Source organism: Anomaloglossus baeobatrachus, chromosome 5 (assembly GCF_048569485.1).
Source record: "Anomaloglossus baeobatrachus isolate aAnoBae1 chromosome 5, aAnoBae1.hap1, whole genome shotgun sequence".
Taxonomy (NCBI): domain Eukaryota; kingdom Metazoa; phylum Chordata; class Amphibia; order Anura; family Aromobatidae; genus Anomaloglossus; species Anomaloglossus baeobatrachus.
Window position 1 is genome coordinate 506,099,504 of NC_134357.1, and position 12,079 is coordinate 506,111,582.

The 12,079-nt window shown below is 50.6% G+C and overlaps 1 protein-coding gene across 1 annotated transcript in view; it reads left to right on the forward strand.

The window, feature by feature from the left end:
• Positions 1-12,079, forward strand: part of LOC142311981 (uncharacterized) — a 74,605-nt gene that overhangs the window by 10,460 nt on the left and 52,066 nt on the right. The gene's annotated exons all lie outside the window — the stretch shown is intronic.

A 12,079-nucleotide genomic window follows, 5' to 3' on the forward strand; every position in this document is an offset into this window, starting at 1 on the left:
TTTGGGGGCCCATACTGCTCTGGGGGGTGTCTCATACTGCTCTGGGAGGGTTGCCATTACAGATCTCGGGGGCCCATACTGCTCTGGGGGGGTGGCTCATTCAGGTCAGGGGGCCCATACTGCTCTGAGGGGTTGCCCATGTGGCGCCCCTGACCTGGTCAGGCACCACTGAGTACTGCACCCATGCTGGGGACAGTACAATACAGGTAATCCAGAAGGCTGACCGGGGTGTGGTACACAGGCGCATAGTGATCAGGTCTCACACATGTACCCATGAGAGGACCCCTGGGGATCCCAGGAGGGGGCAAAGCCTTGACCTCCACTGGAATAGTGGAGGGGGCCAAAAGCCTCCATCTCCTCTCAAGGGGTGTGGTAAGAGAATCTGGTTGCTAGGTGGCGTAGGCAGGCACAAAGGGAAAAGAGAAGGAGGAGTAAAGAGTCTGAAGAGAGTGTGGAGGAGTGAGCAGCAGGAAAGTGAAGCTCAGACAGGAGAGCAGTGAAGGTCCCAGATGTGAGCCGGTTCAGAGCAGAGTCCAGGGAGCTCCGAGGAGAGCTGACCCCTTCCCCTGGGCTGCTGTAGTCTGACAGCGTCCGCGCAGTGGCTACCGACGGGGGGGAACGGTCAACTAGGAGTGCTACCCGAAACCCATCTCAGCTAGAGAGAAGAGCACGGAGTGGGAAGTAAGGAGACTGCTAGGGAGTACCAGGCCCAAACGGGCGGCAGATCCCGAAGCGGAGATAGATCCAGCTTTCTTTTGCTAAACCTGCCGGTGTGGGGCTCTCAAAGCCCACGCCACAACACCACAAAAGCCGCAGCCACGTAGCCACAGTTAGGGCCCATAGGTCACAGGAGGCAAGCAGCTGGAGTGACCTGGCCCAGGCGACAAGCACACGGCAAACGAAGGGGAGAGAGGCTGCAGCATCTTCCCTGGGTGACCCCCATAGGGACTCAAAGTCGGGGTTACCCCAAACCACCAAGGGCTAAGGAAGGCGAGTTAGTAGTCACCCTCACAAGTCAGCCTGAGGGACACCTGGTTCTCACTTGGTTCATCCCAGCTACGCCCGGGTTACTCACCCTATCAACTGTGAGTAAAAACCCTGAAAGACATCCTGCCTGTGTTGAGTCATTCTGCGCCTTGTGGTACTACGCACCTACACCGGGCCCTGGGGCTTGCCTCACTCTCAGGAGGCCATTCCAACTAACTGCACACACCATCAGCCCCAGGCGCCCCTCAACCTGCAGTGGCGGTCCCTACTGGCCGCAATACTGAGAGTGGCGTCACGAAAAGAAGAAGATCTCCTACCTGTGACCAGACCCAGCTGAGTGGAGTCCCTGAAGGTAATGCACCGACACTACACCTGTGGGGCTTCACATCTGGCGTCACGAACAGGATAAGGACTAGACCTGTTCAGACAGGTGACCATGTGCCTGGGCGGTCCGCCTGAAAAATTGGAAGCGCCGCCATATTGCCACCATGAAAAGCGCGCTGAAAAACAACAGCAGCCCGCGCTGGAAGAAGTTACCGCCCACGAAGAGGTGTGGCTACCCAGAGATCCCCTGCAGAGTTCTGACCTCGCTTGTGAAGAGAGCGGAAGCGTTCAGAGACGTCGGGACAGAAAGGGAGCCAGAAGCCTGCTGCTGGGAGAGGAGCTGCTGAGGGAGGCAGAGCAGAAACTGAACGGCTTGCTACTAGAGGCAACGGCGAGTCCACAGCTGGGGAGTCGTGCAGAAGAGGGCGCAGAAGAAATGGCGTCTGACCGCAGAAACCCAGAACCGGGCTCCGCTGCCTGGTGGTATCGGGAGCTGGCCCAGTTCTGCGACCGACTGGAGACTCGGGTCGTGGAGCAGATCAGAGAAGAACGCATGGAACTTCTGGAGATGGCTGCCGCGGTTCAGGCCTATGAAGGGGGAACCGCACGACGAGTGCCAGACCGGACGGCGACGACTCAGACCCCGATGCTGCCACCGATGGGTGAGTCCAGTATTACCCCTGCCGGCCCGGATGCCCCGACCCCTGCTGCCACGCCCGCGGTCCCTGAAGAGGCGCCCGGCGCGGCGACGCTGAGCCAGGCCGCAGCCACGCCAGGTGCGGCCCGCCAAGACCCGGCCGCCGCAGCGATGCCCTGCTCGGCCCGCCAAGCCCCGGCCGCCGCAGCGATGCCCTGCTCGGCCCGCCAAGCCCCGGCCGCCGCAGCGATGCCCTGCTCGGTCCAACAAGACCCGGTCCCTGCAGCGACGTCCAGCTCAGCCTGCACAGAGCCCACTGCAACAGCGACGCTGATCCAGGCCGCCGCCATGCCAGGCGCGGCCCGCCAAGACCAGGCCGCCGTCAAACAGGGCGCGGCCCGCCAAGACCAGGCCGCCGCCATACAGGGCGCGGCCCGCCAAGACCAGGCCGCCGCCATACAGGGCGCGGCCCGCCAAGACCAGGCCGCCGCCAAACAGGGCGCGGCCCGCCAAGACCAGGCCGCCGCCATGCCGGGCGCGGCCCGCCAAGACCAGGCCGCCGCCATACAGGGCGCGGCCCGCCAAGAGATTGCATCACCATTTTCCCCGGCCTGCAAGGCCAGAGCAGATACCGCTCCCCAGTCCAAAGAGGTCCCTGCTGGAAAGCCCACATTGGGAGAGGACCCCGCATACTGGCGGCTGAAGGCTGACATGGAGGCCAAGTTTCCACAATGGTTGGTGGACCAGTACATGCTCCCTCCGCATACCCCCAAGAGGATTCCAGCAACCCCTGCAGCAACCACGCCAAAGAGTCCCCCGCCTGGGCCTGTTGAAGGAAGTTCATCCCCAGCACCGCCACCAAAGGAGTGCCAAGAAGAACTAAGGGGGAGAGGAGGCCAGGAAACTGAGGAGCTGACTCAGGAGATACCAGTAGTGGATTCATGCCCAGAGCCGGAGATGCTGCCGTATTCCCGCTGGGATGAAGAAGACCTGACACCTTCTGCTGAGGAAGATCTGCCCCAAAGCCTCACCTGGGAGCTTGTAAGCTGTACCCCGCAGAATCCAGCCCGCAAGACACGGCGCCGTAGCAGAACCCAGTTTTCCCCTGCACCGCCATCCCCAGAGCAGAGAGAAGTCACAGCCAGAGACCTACAAGAAAAACGGTTACTGAGAAGGTCCAAAGCCCAGGTCAGAGGACCCCTTTGTAGAGGAGTAGTGGAGGACTTCAGTCTAAAGTCAGGATACGGGTTCATCGTAGCACCTGGTATCAAAGAAGGCATTTTTGTCAATCGGAGAGACGTCAGAGCTCATCTGCCCAGAGGACACCCTGGCAGAAACTTAAAGATGGGAGACTCCGTACAGTTTACCCTGCATCAAGGAGAAAGAGGCTGGTATGCCCTAGATGTAGTGCCATGTCCCAAAGAAGAAAGGAAAGACAGTAATAAAGAAAGAAAAGACCAAAGACCTAATGAAGAGACAACTACAGATGAGGAAAAAGGTCAAGAAAGCAACAGGTGCCGCAGCCCTACAGGCCCAAGCCCTGGTGAAGAGGAGTCTGCATAAGTTCAAGTAAAGAAGTTATCAGTTTGAAAAAGTTTGTTTTGCAACGTTTTAAAAGTTCAAGAATGTGCCCACAAAAACTATTGTGAGAAATAAACCTTAAGGCTATGAACTGGCTATAGCCACAAACTCTCGCAGTGTAAATAGTTACACCAGAGGGCACCACCACCACCAGAGCCAGCCTGTTTAGGGGCTTGGCTCGTCTGCAACCAGGGAGCACGTCCGTATATAGGGCCTTGGCTCACCTGCAACCAGAGAGCATGCCTGTTTATGGGGCCTGGCTCTCCACCACAAAGAGGGTACCTGGTCAGCACCAACTGTGGAGGCCGCCTCTACATCCTGCCAGAAGAGGCTGAAGGCGCGGATCCACCAGGCCAGGTATACCCTGAAACCACCAGCCCATGAAAGCCGCCTCTACATCCTGCCAGAAGTGGCTGAAGGCGCGGCCAACGTGAAAGGGTTTGGGTGGGTTAACGGACTTGTGGGTGGAGGGTGGTGATGTATGGTACCTGGTGCTTTTAAATGTTTTAACATGTTTTAATGTTTTATGCATTTTAAAATGTTGTCTTGCAGCCCGAGGACGTGCTGGTGATAACTAAGGGGGAATGTGGCGCCCCTGACCTGGTCAGGCACCACTGAGTACTGCACCCATGCTGGGGACAGTACAATACAGGTAATCCAGAAGGCTGACCGGGGTGTGGTACACAGGCGCATAGTGATCAGGTCTCACACATGTACCCATGAGAGGACCCCTGGGGATCCCAGGAGGGGGCAAAGCCTTGACCTCCACTGGAATAGTGGAGGGGGCCAAAAGCCTCCATCTCCTCTCAAGGGGTGTGGTAAGAGAATCTGGTTGCTAGGTGGCGTAGGCAGGCACAAAGGGAAAAGAGAAGGAGGAGTAAAGAGTCTGAAGAGAGTGTGGAGGAGTGAGCAGCAGGAAAGTGAAGCTCAGACAGGAGAGCAGTGAAGGTCCCAGATGTGAGCCGGTTCAGAGCAGAGTCCAGGGAGCTCCGAGGAGAGCTGACCCCTTCCCCTGGGCTGCTGTAGTCTGACAGCGTCCGCGCAGTGGCTACCGACGGGGGGGAACGGTCAACTAGGAGTGCTACCCGAAACCCATCTCAGCTAGAGAGAAGAGCACGGAGTGGGAAGTAAGGAGACTGCTAGGGAGTACCAGGCCCAAACGGGCGGCAGATCCCGAAGCGGAGATAGATCCAGCTTTCTTTTGCTAAACCTGCCGGTGTGGGGCTCTCAAAGCCCACGCCACAACACCACAAAAGCCGCAGCCACGTAGCCACAGTTAGGGCCCATAGGTCACAGGAGGCAAGCAGCTGGAGTGACCTGGCCCAGGCGACAAGCACACGGCAAACGAAGGGGAGAGAGGCTGCAGCATCTTCCCTGGGTGACCCCCATAGGGACTCAAAGTCGGGGTTACCCCAAACCACCAAGGGCTAAGGAAGGCGAGTTAGTAGTCACCCTCACAAGTCAGCCTGAGGGACACCTGGTTCTCACTTGGTTCATCCCAGCTACGCCCGGGTTACTCACCCTATCAACTGTGAGTAAAAACCCTGAAAGACATCCTGCCTGTGTTGAGTCATTCTGCGCCTTGTGGTACTACGCACCTACACCGGGCCCTGGGGCTTGCCTCACTCTCAGGAGGCCATTCCAACTAACTGCACACACCATCAGCCCCAGGCGCCCCTCAACCTGCAGTGGCGGTCCCTACTGGCCGCAATACTGAGAGTGGCGTCACGAAAAGAAGAAGATCTCCTACCTGTGACCAGACCCAGCTGAGTGGAGTCCCTGAAGGTAATGCACCGACACTACACCTGTGGGGCTTCACACCCATACAGGTATGGGGGTCCATATAGGTATGGGGGAAGTGGGGGGAGGTGCACATACAGTTCTCGCCTTGCTTCCTGGTGTTGCTGCACTGTGGCTCCTCTCTCTCTTCATCTGTGGGACAGAAGTGAATGGCATGCTCGCTTCGCCCACAGATGAACTTGTATTCACATGGACACAACGCGGCTGAATGCAGCCCAGGGACCGCAGAACTGATCACCACTGCTGACGCCGGTGAGTGGTCCTTGCGGCAGTCGGGGGCCCCAGCATTTGCCCAGGTGCGCTGAGTGCTGACGCCAGCCCTGATGACAGGCATATGTTATGTCATTAACTCTTGATGAATTTGTCAGGCACCACCAAGCTTTGTCAATGCTGCACTCACATTGGTGGATCTGGCTGATACTGGTGTGAAAATGCCAAAGATCACAACAGTTTGCTACACAGTGGTACCTTGGTTACCGAGAACAATCCGTTCTGGGAGTGTGCTTGTTAACCAAGGTACTTGTTCAGCAAAGCAAGATTTCCCATAGGAAATCATTGCAATGCAGTCAATTTGCTCCACAACTTGTTAAATGTCCTGGTCCCCTATTGTGCCATTCCACACACGTACAAACACACACAAACAAACACGCACATGTGCACACACACAGTTTATGCTCACCTTACCTTCCATTCCATCGCCGGCCTCCTGGAACTTGTAGTTCGCCTGTACAGGATGTGTATCGAGTAACCATCGCGACCGATGACGAACCTACCGCTCCCAGTGCACTGACGTCAAAGGCAGGAGCCGCTTGCCTCTGATTGGCAAGCGGGCTGCCTTTGAGTAGCGGCTGACAGGGGAAGTTCCTCCCTCATCGCGATGCTTGCGATACACATCCTGTAGCGGCGAACTACAAGAACTACCAGGCCGGCGATGGAACAGAAGCTAAGGTGAGCATAATATGTGTACCTTCCGTTCTATCGCCGGCCTCATGGTTCTTGTAGTTCGCCGCTGCAGGATGTGTATCGGCAAGCATCGCGACGAGGGAGGAACTGGTCGCGATGGTTACTTGATACATTCTTTACGGGCGAACTACAAGTCCCAGGAGGCCGGTGATGGAACGGAAGGCAAGGTGAGCATAATGTGTGTGTGTGCGTGTTTGTTTGTGTGTGTTTGTGTGCGATTGTGCGGATTGCAAGAGCGGGTTAGATTACGGTGGATGTACGGAACCGGAAGTGTGTGCGGTGAGTATTTTGCTCGTACAGCAAAGCTTGCTCGTAAACTGAGTTACAAATTTACAGCAAGCTTTGCTCATTAAGCAAAATACTCGCTAACTGGGTTACTCGTTAAGCGAGGTTCCACTGTACTTCAATCAGCAAAAAGTTTGAAACTTTTCAGTGTTTTGTACCAGAAAAATGGTGTAAACCCTTTGATGAATAGCCTCTTAGTGCTTAGAAAGATGCTTTCTTATAGTATTTTGTACGAAGGATTCACCTTTATGTCCATAGAATATTTCTTAGCTTCTGCAGAGGAGATAACTCTTTATTCCCGATTCTGACCATTCTTCTGTATACACTATAATATATTGGTCTATACAGATATCTCTATATTCTGGTACATTATAAGATAAAATATAGATTCAAAACAATTATAATAAACACAACATACTTTGTGTAATTGTAACAACCTGTACAATACAGTGAACAAATTTAAGCCATAATCATCAACATTAACAGAAATAAACACTTGAAATAGATCACTCCATTTGTAATGACTATATAATATATGCGTTTCATTTTTTGTATTGAATAACTGAAAAAAAAAATAACTTTTTGATGATATTCTAAATTATTGAGACGAACTTGTAGATCAGGCCACAGACCCCGCTGACAAGTCGTGGCCCAGGGATCCCAAGTCTAGTGTACTTGTACAGCACGAGGAGATCCATTTCACTGTTGGACGTAACTTGGGAGTTTTAGCCTAAAATATAACCTTTATTAAGTCAAATGAAAATATTAAATTTACCTACTGCAGGACACCATTAACAATAAAGACATGCCGTGCGTGCCTTATTGTCAACTAAAACACGTATTTCTACAGCAGGTTGACGAGGCCGGGCCCAGAAATGGGTTAATAGGTCAATAAATTATAGCGGTTATGCCGATATGGTCCTTAGCTGGGAAGTGTAATCTTTGATTCTTATATGCTGGCAACAAATAAGTACCAGTAGTAGATACAGTATCTCCCAATTTCAATAAATGTGTTGTACTACGATAGCCAGCAGTCACCTATCTAAATATTTTATAGGGTACTGATAGGACTGCTACAACAATGCTATGCTGAAATATACTCCCCCTCTGTGAGTGTCTGTACACATTGGTGTGGTTCCCATAGAAATCATTATAAACGGGGGTGTCAGTACTTCCCACATTAATGCATTTTAAAAAGTGCCCAAGTTTGTATACAGTTCATTACTGATTAGACCTCCATGATTGCCTAATATCAGGATATATCTCCCATCTACAAATGCCTGCAGGCAATTGCATAACCTAAATGTGAGATAAAAGAGAAAAAAAACCAGGTGATGCCACAACTGATATTGTTGAAAGAGGCTCAATAGCACCTGAAGGCTTTGGTCATGGTTGTAGAATGTAGAATTGGTGGAGGAAAGTTGAACTAGATGGACTTAGACCGGCTTTGCACATTACGACATCGCATGCCCCCGTCGTACGTGCAATATCTTGTGATAGCTGCCGTAGCGAACATTATTGCTATGGCAGCATCACACGCACATACCTGTCCTGCGACGTCGCTCTGGCTGGTGAACCGCCTCCTTCCTAAGGGGGCGGGCCGTGCGGCGTCACAGCGACGTCACACGGCAGGCGGCCAATAGCAACGGAGGGGCGGAGATGAGCAGGATGTAAATATCCCGCCCACCTCCTTCCTTCTCGTAGCAGTCGGGATGCAGGTAAGGTGATGTTCCTCGCTCCTGCGGCTTTACCCACAGCGATGTGTGCTGCCGCAGGAACGAGGAACAACATCGTACCTGTCGCTGCACCGGCATTATGGAAATGTCGGACCCTACACTGATGATACGATAACTACGACATCGCAAGTGACGCCGGATGTGCGTCACTTGCGATTTGACCCCGCCGACATCGCATCTGCGATGTCGTAGTGTGCAAAGCCGGCCTTAGGTCTTTTTTTCCAACCTAATTAACTATGTATGTTACTACATGGTTGTACTGGTGGTGAGTTGTTTTGCAATGTGAAGGCTTTGGAGGTGGAACAGAAAGAGATATACAGGCGAAAAAAAAAGACTAGCAGCTACAGCTCTTCATAAACGCATGAAGCAACACCACTGACTTATTTGGGAAAAGCAAGCTGGCCAACTATACGAGCAAGGCTCAATATAGCCTCCTGGTTTTTTTCGTATTTGTATTTTTGGTAGCCAGGCTGCATCCCCAAGTAGTAAGTGATCGGTGTCCTCATTTGCATCATCTCCAACTACTGTTTTTTATACTCCTCCTCTGTTTCTATCTTGCTATCATCCATTCCTTATTGTGTGACAATAAACTAGGTGTACATTCCCAGTCGTCCACTTTTGAACCAAACTTAACTCCTACCTGGTCAAGTTGCTGTTGGTGCCGTCACTGATGTATCACTTAGTGAACTACTTAGAATTTTGAGAAATGATGGTGTGTTCTCAGCTTTGCTGGAAGATGTCATTATTTCTTACAGAAAGGGGTTCCTGCTTTGTGCTCACATGTGTAGGCTTTACGTAGCCACTCTTTCTCTTGTCATTAAGGTTGAATGGCCTCTGCACCATAGAAGATCAACTATGGTCATGTACATGTCCCTCATGTCTCACTGGGCAAAGGTTTTTGAACAGCAGTAATACATCCTTGTAACCATAACCTAGGATAAAAACAAAATAATTACCTTATAGTAAGTAAAGTAAATAGTAATACTACATGTAAATAACATAGGGTACTAAGTTGACACTATATTGATCAAAAAAGCGTAAAATCTATCCCACCGCGACAATGTGTGCCCAAACTCTTGTAGTGGACCTCTTTATGTGCCAGCAGGCCTCAAAGTAGACGGGGGGAAGAGTAGGACCCTGACCTGACACCGGCCCGTGTAAAGCCATATAGACAAAATGCACAGCTCAAACGGGAGAGCAGCTTTCCTACATGTACCAAAGTTCAAAAAACTAAAGCAAAACCAAAGAAATGAGCCAGAACATTCCACCTGCCATACCTGGAGAGCCAATTTATGAATAATAGCCTATTATTATTATTAGTATGGGAAGGTCTCTCAAGAAAATCCTCCTGCCAACCTGGTAGTTAGACAAAAACATGATAAATGTGGTGTATTCCGCGCTGCTGTATAAAGAATCACTCCAAGTAATAAAGCAATGTGGGTGGTTTATTCTAAGCATTTCAAAGAGATATCCCCTATTTTTCCTCAGAAAAATCCACCAATCGATGATTTTCCTGAGGAAGAAGAGGGGATATCTCTTCGAAACGTGTAGAATAAACCACCCACATTGCTTTATTACTTGGAGTGATTCTTTGTACAGCAGCACGGAGTACACCACATTTATCCTGTTTTTGTTTTGCTTCTGCCTTTGGCACGTGGGATTGGCTGCAACTGTTATATGTTTCTATATTGGCTGTGAGACACACAACTAATCGAGGTGAGCAGTGTTCCTTTAAAGTCACCATATTATACATTAGTAAGACTATATTGTGCTCCTTATATCCACAGCTTGTTCCTGTCTATTCAACCTGGTAGTTAGAACATAATCAGCCATGGGCATAGGGGAGGACTGAAATCATAATGTTACATAATTGCCCTGCTAGATAGTATAAATAGAAGTCTCTCTTTATCTGTTTTTAGTGTGAAAGTCTTATGTGGATTTAGGTCAAATGAATGCAGAAATATGAAAAAAAAAATAAGGATTCACAAACTTTCAAATGCCAACAAGGCTAAGTGATGTACAAAAGACCCGGGGATAGGTAACTATGTTTACAGAGAACACTACTGTAAATACTTTTTCAGATCCCCTCGTGCTCCCATATTTGTATATTCAGCCAATGTGTCTATTGACTTGCATGACATATAAAATATGAAGGACTTATTCTCCTCTCTTGTATTCACTGCGTAGTTACATTAAAACATACACAAAACCTTACTTTATCTTCTAAGCGAGAGGTCTCAAACACGCGGGCCGCATGCGGCCCCTAAGGCTGCTTTTTTGCAGCCCGCAGACCCCGTGAAGATCGCAGCTCTATGCCGGGAGCAGGCGCCGGCAGGCACAGTACAGTTGAATGATTTGCGATGCCGCACAGAGCAGCTGTCTGCACTACACAATGGATGACGCGGCCAATAAGATGCAAGGAGGTGATGTCGCTGTATGATGTCACCTCCTTTGCATCTGACTTGTGTAGTGCTCAGAGCTCCTCTGCGCGGCAAATTCAACTGTACCTGCCGGCTTCGGCTCCCAGAATAGAGCTGTGATCGTCACGGGGTCTGCAGGCCGCAAAGAGCAGGTATGTGCCCACGATCACGACCCGCTGTGTCTTGGACGCGGCGGGTTCTGACTGCGGGGCCGCGAGTCTCCTCTGCGGGAGAATACAGGAGACCGCAGCTGCTCATACCCACTATCAGGGTTTGGGCCACTGCAGTCTCCTCGCTGTAGTCTCAGTACGGGGACACTTGCAACCCTGAAAGCCGCACCGCAGATCAGTGTTTGCTATGGCCCACACACGCAAAGTGGATGGGATTTCTAGAAATCCCATCCACTCTGCTTGTACTGTACAACCCAGCGCTTTGGACGCACCTGAAACAAGCTGCCTAAAAAACACTGCAAACACTGATCAGCACGCAGCCCTGAGGGAACGGGATGAAAGGTGAGAAGAATTTTTTTTTTTTTGGCGTCTGTGAAGAGCGGCATAATAGGGGACGAGGATGAGGGAACAAGGATGGGCACAATGCTACAAGGATGAGCACAATACTACAAGGATGGGCACAATAATACAAGGATGGGCACAATAATACAAGGATGGGCAGAATACCACAAGGATGGGCAGAATACCACAAGGATAGGAAGAATACTACAATGATGGACACAATACTAGAAGGATGGGCACAATACTATAAGGATGGGCACAATACTATAAGGATGGGCACATTACTACAAGGCACAAGGATAGACAATACCACAAGAATGGGCACAATACTACAAAGATGGGCAGAATACTACAGGGCACAAGGATGAGCACAATACTACAGAGCACAAGTATGGACAATACTACAAGGATGGGCAGAATACTACAGGGCACAAGGATGGGAGACATTACTACAGGGTACAAGGATGGTACATTACTACAGGGCACAAAAATGGGCACATTACTCAGGGTACAAGGAAGGGGCACATTACTACAGAGGACAAGGATGGGTGACATTACTACAGGGCACAAGGATGGGGACATTGCTACAGTATGGGGGACATAACTACAGCACACAAGTATGTGCATATTATACAGGATACAAGGTGGACATTACTACAGGATGGGGGACATTACTACAAGATGTTGGCTAAGATGACTGTATGATGCTGCTAATTCTAAAACAATATTAGAAGAAAGGGATAAAATGTGAAACAATATTCAAAATAAAGCATGACTTTTTGCCATTAAAAATTAATTTATATACTGTATATATAAACTTAACTAAACAAAAAA